This window comes from Triturus cristatus, chromosome 11 (genome assembly GCF_964204655.1).
Source record: "Triturus cristatus chromosome 11, aTriCri1.1, whole genome shotgun sequence".
Taxonomy (NCBI): Eukaryota; Metazoa; Chordata; class Amphibia; order Caudata; family Salamandridae; genus Triturus; species Triturus cristatus.
Window position 1 is genome coordinate 1,037,592,479 of NC_140594.1, and position 13,398 is coordinate 1,037,605,876.

At 47.7% G+C, this 13,398-nt stretch overlaps 1 non-coding gene across 1 annotated transcript; it reads right to left on the reverse strand.

The window, feature by feature from the left end:
- Positions 1-3,429: 3,429 nt before the first annotated feature.
- LOC146785881 (U7 small nuclear RNA) lies at positions 3,430-3,487 on the reverse strand. The gene has a single exon (XR_014971317.1). It is a non-coding gene; the product is annotated as a U7 small nuclear RNA (small nuclear RNA).
- Positions 3,488-13,398: the final 9,911 nt, after the last annotated feature.

Genomic DNA, 13,398 nt, shown 5'->3' on the forward strand with positions numbered 1-13,398 from the left:
CAACGTGACGCATCTCCCTAGATGCGTCCAGTTGTAAATGGCCCGTAGCATGGCGCCGGCTTTGCGCCGCCGCTGCGTCACAAAAGTGACGCAACGGCGGCGCAAATCTGGCGTAAGGGGCTTATAAATTTGCCCCAAAGTTTCCAGGATTCGGTAAAGCCCACATCGATTTTCTCCAAGCCCTCTAAAAAAATAAGGGGCAGATTTACAATAACTGGCGCATCCCTGCATATCAGCAGGGATGCGCCAGTTATTGTGCGTCACGGCTCCGCCACCATGGATGCGCTGCATTTACAATTCGGTGCACCATGGGGCAAAAACAGACTGATGCGTGACGCATCTGTGCCGTAAAGGCGTCGCATTGCTGGAATTGCGTCGCAAGCGTGACGCAGCTCCAGCAAGGCTCCGGGGTGCCCAATCTTTGAAAAGCTGCATCAATCCTTACGCCTGCTTCAAGCAGGCGCAGGGTTTTGACGCAGCATGGGCTTAAAAGTGACTGAGTGAAATCTTGTAGATTTCACTCAGCCACTTTTAGGAGGCGTTCCTGCGCCGGAACACCTACTTATGGCGCAGGGCTTTACAACGTGACACATCTCCCTAGATGCGTCATGTTGTAAATACCCAGCAGCATGGCGCTGGTTTTGCGCTGCCGTTGCGTCACAAAAGTGACGCAACGGTGGCGTAAAAGAGGCGCAAGGGGCTTGTAAATCTGCCCCTAAATTCTTAAGTTTAAGGGGCGAGATATGTGGCAAAGCTTAATTAAAAGAAAAGGAAGAGCACTTACAAGAAAGTATAAAGTCCAGGCTGGGTCAATTTCAGATGTTGGGATCTTCTTTAAGGGTTGAAAGTTCCTCATACAAATCAAAGAAAAATCTGTAGTTTCACAACCCTGTATGGATGATGATGCATCCCACGCTCGTCGCCAGTGTAAAGATCATCCAAATTAAGACATCTGATGCAGGTTGTTGTGAGAAGAGTTGAGTTTAATGTAGAGGAATACAGATCCCATCCATCAGGTACCATCAGTCAGGTGCAACTGACCAAACTCCACACCAGAGTATTCCATCACCATGGAGCTACTTTGATAATCAACAACTTCTACTGTACATGAATCTTAAAGAAGCACAACAACTATGTACAACATAAATATATAAATATTATGCACACTACTACAATAGTGATAGCTATGTAATGTATCAGGCAATTGAGCATTTATTGTCACAGTACGAAATGATGATGTCAAGAGGATACAAGCAAGCTAAACATTGAAGGAAGAAATGGTAATAAACTGTTATGTACCACTTTGTTTAGGAAGGATACTGCAATCTCTTTAAAAATGTATCTATTTCCAATTAACTGCGAACCCATGCACTTCAGTCTCTGTCTTGTACTGAAATGTATTTGTTTTACAACAGTCACTTTGTGTCGTTTGTTCCCTTTGTGAGAATATGTTACTCGCTTTGTTCCCTTGTAACCTTAATTTCTTGTTTCTGTCTGCCATTGTTATTTGGAAAACCTTTCACTTATTTTTTTTGGTTCTCTATAATTAGCCAACTCACAAAACAAGAATTATATCTTGTGATTAAAAACACGTATATATACAATTATAACACTAGTAAATAAAAAGTTACAACCAGACTAAAGAAAAATAAATCATTTTAAACTAATGCAGATTGAACGTTTTTGATATTTGTACTCCAAACATAATTTACTTCTAAACAGATCAAAACAGGTCCTCGGTTTAGAGGAACCTGAAGGACAAACTGCTACATACATGTCTAATAAACTATGCTATGCATTTTTGGGGGAAAGACCCTGCACTCAGTTAAGAAATGTATCTCTTTTCCAGTTCACGTGTTCCCATTTTTGCCATCTCCGTCTTGTTGTCATCTTTACACCCTGTGATTCAGTCAATTACTTTGTCTCTTTATGTCCCTTTGCGAGAATTGGGCACTTGTTTGTTTATTTCTGAGGTGAATTGCTTGACTCTCACTGGTAACATTAGCCATAAACATTTTTATTTTATTTTATTGAGTTTCTGTTAAAATGAAAAAAATGTAAACGAAAAGGTTTTCAACAAAACAAAGAAAGAGAGTACATAAGACAACATGTTTACATCTGTTGAAAATTAGCATAAGAAAACAAAAAATAAGGTTCATTTTGTATATAAAGCCCTACACGTCAAAAACTCACACAAAAATAACAAAAGACATAATCATGAATTAACAAATGAGATAAAGCACTATATTAAGAAAAATCTGCTTTTCAAAATAACAAAGACCTGTGGAATTTATATAATTCATCTGCAACCATATAATCGAATTGCAGCGATCTCTCATCATTGTGATGCTGGCAATGAATAGATGCTGCAATCTGTAACTGGGCGTGAAGAACATCTGTAGAACAGTGACCGATCACTAAAAAAAAATAGTTTAATTGCTTCATGTCAATAGATTTTAGGAAGACATCACAGATGTTGCAGAATTCAATATGCTAATTTATAGAGAGAGGGGATGCCTTTTGAAAACAACTTTGAAGAGCAAGCGATCTGATATTACAGGTAAGTAACATGGGATGGCCTCTATTACAAAGACATTTACTACTGTACATATTCCTATTTCATAGGAGGATCAAAAAGGTGAAAATAGCATTTCCTAGGAAATATGAGAGCTCTGGAATAAAACTTGCAATTGGTCAAGACAGTCAGTTTGCCAATGCAAAGGCCACCAAGATTATGTTATAAGAAAACCCAAAAGGAAGAAAAGGTAATAATTCACACTCTGCCACGTTCCTTTGGAAGAAGATTTGCCTTTCTACTATTCTCTCTGTTCACATTTACGCCAGTCTCTGTCTTTATCTCGACTTTACTCCTTCTGTATCAGTTAATCAATTCATCTCTCTAGCTCACTTTGAGAGACTCTGGGGCATATTATCAAGGATGGTGTTAAAAATTATCACCGGTTTAGCGGCACAAAACTGCAGCTAAAGCGGCGATAATAGGCTTGATAATATGCCCTTGAGAATTCCAATAGAAGTCCATGTTCTTGTGTTAACATGGGCTTCTATTGGAATTCTCCAGGGCATATTATCAAGCCCATTCCTGCCGCTAAACCGGCGATAACTTTATCGCCGTCCTTGATAATATGCCCCTTATTTATTTGGTCTGTTCACTTCTTATCATAGTTGGTTGACCTTTTCTCCTAATAGCAGTGGCTTTTATAAAAAAAAAACATATATCTTAACCATGTATAAATAGGTAAGTTGCAAAACAGGAGATCCATGAAGTGAAAGAAAAAACATACACGCACAATAATAACAACAAGAACAAAAACAAGACATACCTTAGTAAAATAAAGAAAAATATTTTAAAATATAATACTAAAAAGCATTTAAAACAAAGTACCACAACATTTGTTATTAACAAATACAATAGGCTCATCAATTAAGAGGAACCTGCTAGACAAATTGCAAAAAAGCTTAGTTATCTAACTAGCCACTTGTCAATCCTATAATCCAATTCCAAGGATTTCCTATCACAATGATGATGGCAATGAACTGATACTGCAATCATATGTAGGATCTCAAGAAATAATCTAGAATAGCCAACATCTGAGAAAAGCATTTGATTTGCCTAATTCTGGCTCGCCAGAGTATAGATAGATCACAAAAATGTACGAGACTTGCATATGCTAATTTAGAGAAAGAGGCTACACCTCACAGCTAGAGTACCTTGAAGAGGATGTACAATGTTATTACTTGCAAGGTAGATGGCATGATCTCTCTTCTAGCACTTTCTAGCAGTGGCTGCTCTTGCTCACCTTATTATTTCAAACTGGTAACACAATTTTGAAAAAACTGTTCCTTCAAAATAGTGATAGCTATGTTATGTATCAGGCACTTGAGCATTTATTGTCACAGTACCAAATGATGATGTCAAGAGAATACAAGCAAGCAAAACATTGAAGGAAGAAATGGTAGTAAACTGTTATGTACCACTTTGTTTAGGAAGGATACTGCAATCTCTTTAAAAATGTATCTATTTCCAATTAACTGTCAACCCATGCACTTCAGTCTCTGTCTTGTACTGAAATGTATTTGTTCTACAACAGTCACTTTGTGTCGTTTGTTCCCTTTGTGAGAATATGTTACTCGCTTTGTTCCCTTGTAATCTCAATTTCTTGTTACTGTCTGCCATTGTTATTTGGAAAACCTTTCACTGATTTTGTTTCGTTCTCTATAATTAGCCAATTCCCAAAACAAGAATCATATCTGTGAGAAGTTGGCCTGATATGTAGTGCTCACTATTCTAGTGATCACTGTGTATCATTCCAAACAACCCTTATTGATGATTGGTTGTAAGTCAACCTTGTAGACCAGCTATCCTAGTAGCGTGGACAAGAGCAGTCTTTAGGGTAAACTCTAGAGGACGTGTTAAGCCAGCTGTTTACCATCACATATACCCCTTGAACACCAAGTGAAAGGACACCACACAAGTTGTTATGAAAATAAAGGATATTTATTTATAACAAGACTACCCTGGCTCTTTATGAGTCAGGGAGCTAAGCACAATACAAAACTCTTGGGAAAATACTTCTAGTTGCACAATTTACACAAATGCCCGAAGGGCACGAAACCATTTACACTGTAAGTGGAATGGGAGAGGTTAGAGAGTCTAAAGTTACTGATTCCGGAGGAATCCGATCAGTTGGACTAACGGAAAAGGAGCTGGACACTTGTAGAGTGAACCTACGATGGAGCACCGAGGTGCTCGAGTTACCTAGCCCAGAGGCTGCGGCTGCGTGGGGTTCAGCAAGATGTCGGGAGTCCTCGTTGTAGTCTCGGGAGCCTGAAAGAAGAAGTTGCTGGCAGGCGACCAGTGTCGATGTTCAGCGAGATCCAAGCCTGGATCGGTGATGAAGGAAACCTGAAAGCAGAGGGGACTCAGTTCTCAACCGCTAGCCAGCGATCGTGTGGGCACCGGGAAGGTACCGGATGAAGTCACCTCGACCAGGTGAGTGGGTGACGTCGGACTCGGCTGTTCCTCGGACCAGGAGGCGCGGCGGCGACCAGGATGGAGGGCGAGCTATCCCACGAAGGTGTCTGCTGTCGATGATGCTGGGCCCAGGAGTGGGGCAGCAGGTTTTGGCAGAGGCAAGCCCACGCGGTGGAGTCAAGATGGCGTCTGGAGTGGACCAGGAGGGTCCGAGGTACTCCTCTGTTGAAGGGGAGCAAGGGCCAGTCTGGAGCAACCAGACCAGTGATAAAAAACTGTCGTGGTGCGTCGTGAAGAGGGCCACTAGCCGACGGCGAGTGGCCGGACAACGCGGTGAGCAGCAAGGAGCAGAAGGGCCCCCACGCAGATCTCGTGGATGCTGGAGACGCAGGCTTTGGTGCTGGAGCTGCTCAGGGTTAGGGCTTCTCAAACCCTAGGTGCACTCACTCGAGGGTCCCTCGGTGGTTGTGCTAGATAAGCGTCGTGCAGGTTCTGAAGATGGCCGGTCCCGCAGGTCTCGTCACACCTATGAATCTCAGCTGGGCTGACGATGTAGGTAGAGGTCAGAGATGGCGGGGAATCCGGGTCTCGTCGAGCTGGGCAGTCTTGATCCGTTGGAGAGACGTACAGCAAACCGCAAGCGCTTAGGTGGTGCCTGCTGGTGCAGGGTGGCTACTCCTTAGCCACAAGGGAGAGTCTTCAGAAGAAGTCAAGAGTTCCTTTCGTGGAAAGTAGTTCAAGATTCAGAATTATCCAATTTGGGAAGGGGACTCGCTCCTACCTTTATACTAGGAAAAGGGGCTGGCCCGTGAATAGGTCCTACCTATGGGTGGGACCAGGAGGGGGGTGGTTACACCCCTATCCTTTGTCCGGCTTCGCCCCAGCTCAGGGGCTGGGGTGCCCCCGAAACTGGTTTGAGCCGGGCTATGCACAGTGAGCACCGGGGTGCCACTTGCAATCACCTTCCTTTCAGCCCTGCCTACCTGGGATACACAAACCCTGTCTGGGATGGTGCTAACACCGCCCTCGACAGGAAACCCTTTGTCCAAGCTCCACTCGCTGGAAGGTCTCCCAGCAGCAGGAGGTCAGACTTGTGTCTGGTGGCAGCATCCATTTTGTGATGCTGAGGCTTGAGTCAACTTTAACCGGGGTTCAAGGTTACTTCCATGTCGTGTCCCTCTAGAAGGGCGGAATGCTAACCCCGCCGCCAGAATTGGCGAGGGGTTCGTATTCCAATTCGTATGACACCTTACTCGACATGTGTGGGTGATGCGATGCCATAGTTAGCAAATAACCGCGAGGATTATAATGCATTTTAAGGTAGATGGCAAGCGTCACTATGGAACAGCTATTAGGACTTGGTTCCGCAAGCCGTCGACGGGCTCAGCTCGCGCCAGAGCACCATCTCACATGATTCCCAGCACTCTGCCTTCAGGATTGATAAGGCCTGCCATAGGAGTGACTGATAGGAATCCATGTGTCCATCTTAGGGTTAGGTATAGGAATACTACACCTACAGCAACGGGCGATTACACCACCTTGCCCCAGCTGTCGTGCAGCCAGTTGTGTCAGATTTGGGTGGCCATCCAGGGGTGGCATAATACATGCTGCAGCCCCTGGTAGGCCCTGTGTACGCCAATGCCCTGGATACCTGTGGTATGCTGATACAGGGACTGATAAGGCGGCCCAGTTCCAATTAGTGGATGCACCTAATGTACATGTGTGTTAATCTGGAGAGAGAACAGCTAGGCTGTGGGTCTGATTGGCAGACCCACAGCCAGGGAAAGTCGTAAACCAATGAAGCAAAAGCAAAAAATCTGGGTGATCATAGGATTGCAGACCCTACTCTCCTACATGACCCCCCCCCAAACTTTGGGACAATAAGCTAACCTTGACCAGGTGAGTCTTCTTGCTCTAAGTGGAAATACCTGGAGAGCCCATCTGCATTGCCATGATCAGTGCCAGGTCTATGCTCCACTGTGAAGTCCATCCCCTGTAGGGAAATGGACCACCTAAGTAGTTTGGGGTTTTCACCCTTCATTTGATTTAGCCACAAGAGGGGCTTATGGTCGGTCTGAATCTTGAAGTGAGTGCCAAACAAGTATGGCCTCAACTTCTTCAGGGCCCAAACCACAGCAAAGGCCTCCCTCTCAATAGCTGACCAATTCTTCTCTCTGGGGGTCAGCCTCCTGCTCATAAAAGCTATGGGCTGGTCATGACCATCAAAATTCAGCTGAGATAGAACAGCTCCCACACCCAACTCCGAAGCGTCTGTTTGGACAATGAATGTTTTGGAGTAGTCTGGACTCTTTAGGATAGGTGCTGTGCACATGGCCTGCTTTAGGTCATCGAATGCCTTTTGACAGCTTGCTGTCCACTGAACTTTTTTTGGCATCTTTTTACTTGTCAGATCGTTTAGCGGGGTCACCATGGATCCATAATTTCTGACAAATTTCCGGTAATAACCAGTCAGGCCCAAGAAAGCTCGAACCTGAGTCTGGGTGGTTGGAGGAGCCCAGTCCTGGATGGCCTGTATCTTGCTCTCCAATGGCTGAACCTGGCCTCCACCTACAAGGTGGCCCAGGTATACAACCTGTGTCTGCCCTATCTGGCACTTAGTGGCCTTGATAGTGAGGCCTGCCTTTTGCAGAGCCTCTAACACTTTCCTCAGGTGGACCAGGTGATCCTCCCAGGTGGAGCTAAAGACAGCGATATCGTCCAGATACGCCGCACAGAAGTCGTCCAACCCAGTGAGAACTTGATTCACCAGCCTTTGGAAGGTGGCAGGTGCATTTTTCAAACCAAAGGGCATTACCACGAACTGATAATGCCCACCCGGGGTACAAAATGCGGTTTTGGGCTTGGCCTCCTCAGCTAACCTGATTTGCCAATACCCAGCTGTCAGGTCAAATGTACTTAAGTAGTTGGCCGAAGCCAACCGGTCTATAAGTTCATCTGCTCTTGGTATCGGGTGGGCGTCAGTCTTAGTGACTGCATTGAGGCCTCTGTAGTCCACGCAAAACCTCATTTCTTTCTTACCGCCCTGGGTGTGAGGTTTTGGCACGAGAACTACTGGACTAGCCCAGGGGCTGTCCGAGGGCTCAATGACTCCCAGCTCCAACATTTTCTGCACCTCTGTCTTGATGCAGTCTCTGACATGATCAGGCTGTCGATAGATTTTACTCTTTACGGGCAGACTGTCCCCAGTGTCGACCTCATGGGTGCACCAATTGGTCTGACTGGGTGTCAGAGAGAACATATGTCGGAAGGATTGAAGAACCTGTTTACAATCCTTTTGTTGATGTCCAGAGAGGCTGCCACAAAAGACAACACCATCTACTGACCCATCGTCAGGGTTCTGAGAGAGCAGGTCCGGGAGAGGGTCACTCTCCTCCTCCTGTCCCTCATCTGTGGCCATGAGCAAGCCCATGCCCTCCCTGTCGACATATGCCTTGAGCCTGTTTACATGGAGCACCCTGTGGGGGCTCCGGGGAGTTCCCAGGTCTACCAAGTAGGTGACCTCTCCCTTTTGCTCAATGATCGCGTGGGGCCCAGACCATTTGTCTTTGAGTGCTGCTGGGGCCACTGGCTCCAGCACCCACACCTTCTGTCCAGGCTGATACACAGTCAGGACAGCCTTTTGGTCGTGCCAAGCTTTTTGTAATTCTTGGCTCGCCTCAAGGTTTTTAGATGCCTTTTCCATGTACTCAGCCATCCGCGAGCGGAGACCGAGCACATAGTCCACAATGTTTGATGCCGGCTTTTTGAGAGGTCTCTCCCATCCTTCCTTTACCAAACAAAGGGGTCCCCTTACAGGATGTCCGAACAGAAGCTCAAAAGGGCTGTAGCCAACCCCCTTCTGCGGGACCTCTCTGTAGGCGAACAAGAGGCAGGGTATCAGGACATCCCATCTCCGCCAAAGCTTTTCAAGTAGTCCATGAATCATCCCTTTCAGGGTCCTGTTGAATCTCTCAACAAGCCCATTGCATTGTGGGTGATAGGGTGTGGTGAACTTATAGTTGACACCACACTCTTTCCACATGGCAGTCAGATATCCCGACATGAAGTTTGCACCTCTGTCAGAGACAACCTCCTTAGGGAAGCCCACTCTGGAGAACACTCCAACTAGGGCTCGTGCCACAACAGGTGCTGTAGTGGTCCTAAGGGGAATAGCTTCAGGATACCTGGTGGCGTGGTCCACCACCACCAGTATAAACTTGTGCCCTGATGCTGTCTGGTGTTCCATTGGTCCGACAATGTCGATCCCCACTCGTTCAAAGGGTACCCCCACCACCGGCAGTGGCATGAGGGGGGCCTTTGTCGTGCCACCTGACTTACCACTGGCTTGGCAAGTGACACAGGAGCGACAAAACTCCTTCGTATCTTCGGACATGTGGGGCCAGTGAAAGTGTGGAACAATTCTGTCCCAAGTCTTATTCTGGCCTAAGTGACCTGCAAGGGGAATCTCGTGGGCCAAGGTAAGAAGGAAACCTCTCAGAGACAAGGGGATGACCAGCCTCCTGGTCGCGCCAGGCTTGGGGTCTCTTGCCTCGGAGTACAGGAGTCCATCGTCCCAGTACACTTTGTGGGTACCTGTGGCGTTCCCTGCAGCCTCAGCAGCAGCCTGCTGTCTGAGGGGTTCAAGTGAGGGGCAGTCTAACTGTGCCTTCCCCAGGTCTTCCCTAGAGGTCCCCCTGAGCCCAGAAACTCAACCTGACTAGGTTCAAGCTCTTTTGGCTCAGTTTCCCTCAGTTCTTTAACCCCTTCCATGCTCATGACGGAACGGTTCCGTCATGAGCCACGGTTGAGCTGTGCTCATGACGGAACCGTTCCGTCATGAGCCCGCCCGCGCTCGAACCCTTCAGCACCGCGGCGGAATTCGCCCAGCGCTGAAGGGGTTAAGGTCAGACTCCTCAGAGACTTGATCCACGACCTGGGGCAAGGGGGAAGGCGAGGCCTTACCCTTACTGCTCCTTTTCTTGGATGGTGTCTGGTCCGTTCTTCCAGGATCCAGCACCTGTTCAGTGGGGCATCTTTTGGCCTGTGACCTGGTCACCGCAAGGACATGTGCTGGCAAGCCTAACATTTCCATGTGAGTCCTCTGCTCCACTTCTGACCATTGTGACGTTTCCAAATCATTGCCCAACAGACATTCTACGGGGAGGTCTGAACTAACCACAACTTTCTTTGGGCCACTTACCCCTCCCCAGGAGAAATCAACAACTGCCATACTGTGATTGGTAGTGACATTGCTGGCATTGGTCACTAGGTAATCGGTACCTAGCATGATCTGTCCAGGGTCCACAAAGTTAGGCGTCACCATTGTGACACTGGCACAAGTGTCCCTGTAGGCCTGAGCCACTTTTCCATTGATCAAAGGCATTTGCCTGTATTTGCCCAAAGTATTGGGACTGGCATCAGGGGACATAGCCATATCCCCTGTACAGACAAGGACGGCCTGAGTGAGCGTGCCAACTAAGTCGTCACACCCCTCAGTTCCCAAGGTTAACCCAACTAATGCCTTGGGAGGCGCACTACCACTGCTGACTGTACTAGGGGGTGCTGTCACGGCTCAGAACTCCTCAGGATCCGGACGATGATATAGGGGTCCACCTCCCGACCACCCCGGACTCCAACCAAAGGTTTACAGAGCCCAGAGGGGATCAGGGGAGGGAAGGATAGGGGAAGGGGTCAGCAGGGATTTAGGCTCTGAAATGACAAAACACCATATTCTATCATTAGTACAGTCTACACTCATTTGGTCTCGCTAAGTATTTAAGCTAGAAACGAGCTAGCAGTATCTCTACACCCATGCAGTCTCACTACAGCACTAGGAAACGTGTACGCAGGACACTCTACACTCCTGCGTTCTCGCTATAGCACTAGGACACGTATAAGCAGTACACTCTACACTCATGCGTTCTCGCTATAGCACTAGGAAACGTGTAAGCAGTACACTCTACACTCATACGTTCTCACTAAAGCACTGTAGGCAAAAACGTGTTGACAGTAAACTCTACACTCATTCGGTCTCACTACATCACTTAGGAAACGTGTACTCTGTACATCCTATTCTCCCTCCGACAGGGGATAGGCGCTCTTTCAGCGCAGGAAGTCTCGAGTATTACGGCTCCTCCGAGCCGATACAACTAATCAGGAAGCGTAATCACCGCCACCGATAATCGGCTGGCGAGTTTACGAGGAAGTCAAATAGCGCTTTAACCGCGCTGAATGCTGGTCTGACCGCTTGCTCCTCTGAGCCGGTCAATGCTCTATAGCGAGTCCTGAAACGGGGACGCGCTCTTATAGCGCGGGAATAATCCGGCTTGTCCAAGCCGATGTGTCCAGAAAACAGGGACCAATACGGAAAGTCAGGGTCCACCCCTTGTACACCGCAGCGTGCTCAGCCGAACACCGCCACGTCTCACCTGCCTCCTCGGCGTACTCCGTAGTTCCCCAGCCGCTCCCCGCCTGGTCGCCAAGCTCCGAGGGACGGGGGCGCGGAATCCTCAGGAAATATCTCCTTCGGTGCTTTTGGAATCCTTAAGCTCGCCGGAACGCCAACTCCGATCGACGAACGGGTTCCTCTGAATCAAAATAACGCACGTCTTCTGACGTGCGTGACGTCCTTATAAGGACGCCCATTTCCTGGGTACAGGGTTGCTGGGATTTGTAGTTTTAGATGCTAGGTAGGCGCCTCAGGGCCCGTTTCCTCACAAGTGCAGGTGCCTTAGGGGCTGCAGTGGCAGGAGTTTGCCCTCCTTTCTTGGTGCACTCACTAAACCAGTGAGTCTTACTTTTACAGTATTGGCACCACCTTTTTGACTGGCCTTCTTGAGTCTTCTTCTTCTGTGAAGCCTGACCCCCACCCTCTTTGGTTTGTTGGGGACCTGTCGAAGACTTCTGGTCATTTTGTTCATTCTTGTTACTACCCTTTTGGTCTGCTTTCTTCTGACCACCCTGGTTCTGAGTCTGGTTCTGCTTGACCCTTGTTCTGACCCATCTGTCTGCCTTCTTTTCCAATTCTTGGGGAGAGGTCAGCTCCGAGTCGACAAGGTGCTGATGCAACAATTGGTTCTGACAGTTGTTTAAAATCTGTTCTCTCATGATAAGATTGTACAATCCTGTGTAATCAGTAACCTTGCTACCCAGCAACCAGCCTTCCAAAGCCTTAGTGGCACAATCGACAAAGTCAGTCCAATCCTGAGACTGAATTTTCTGGGTGTCTCTGAACAGCAACCTGTACTGCTCAGTGGTTAAGCCGAACCCATCAATCAGTGTATTTTTCAGGACTTGGTAGTTGTTAGCATCCTCAGCTCTCATAGTGAGGAGCTTGTCCCGTCCTTTACCTTCAAAGGAGAGCCACAGTATAGCTGCCCACTGACTTGGGGGGACGCACTGGACAGTGCAGGCCCTCTCCAAAGCAGTTATCTACTTGTGGATGTCGTCCCCTTGTTTAAAGGGGGGCACTATTTTACTCAGGTGTCTAGTGTCTATACCCCTGTCTTTCTCTCTAATGAGAATGCTGCCACCAGTGGGGTCTAACCCACTCAATTTCTGCTCTCGGGCCAAGGCAAGTCTTTCTTTGGCGAGGGCAAGTTCTTCCTGCTCGATCCTCAGATTGACTTCCCTCATCTTCGCTTCGTGCTCCCTTCTCTGAGGGGACGTCATTCCTCTCTGAGAAGATGCCTGAGAGACATGTGTTCGAACAGATCTGTTAGAGCCTCTCGAGAGAGACCTAGCTCGTCCGTTCCCAAGGTTAAGCCTGCTTGAGCGTGGGCCCGGGGCTCCCCCAGTTCCATTCTCATGCCTGCTTAAGTTGGTCCTCGTGAGCCTGCCGACTACTACTGGACCTTTGTCTGCCTCGTCTCCTGATAATTCCTCCTCTTCCTCCTCTGTATGGAGGCCGAGGTCTGGGTCACCAAGGGTTCCCTCTAAGGGGGGCATGCTCCCATCTGGGTTAGAGGGGCCTACGTTAAGAGCCCTTCTAGCATCATAAGTCTCTAAGAGACCTATCAGGAATGGGACGGTAGGGTTAGAACCCTGTTTTAACTTCCTGGAGGCACACAGTTGTCTCATCTCCGTGAAGCTAAGAGCTGCATATCGTGACATGACCTGTGGAGGGTCAATGACCACTAAGGGAGTCTCTGCAGACTCTCCGCGGACCGACATGCTTTCTAGTGAGGTGTAAGTGATGCACCTACCTACACTATGTGTTTCCCTACTGATCCCTTGCTAAGAGTTATAGTCAAGGTGTGCTAGTCCCTGTTTCACTATAACAGCTGGTTCAGTAGAACTCCGAGTATTCTAAGTTAAGTTATATGTACCTGGGTACTTATGTGATCTTTAAACTTGATATTCTTAGGATACGTGTGTGGTAAAACAACAGCAAGCTCAAATCCCGA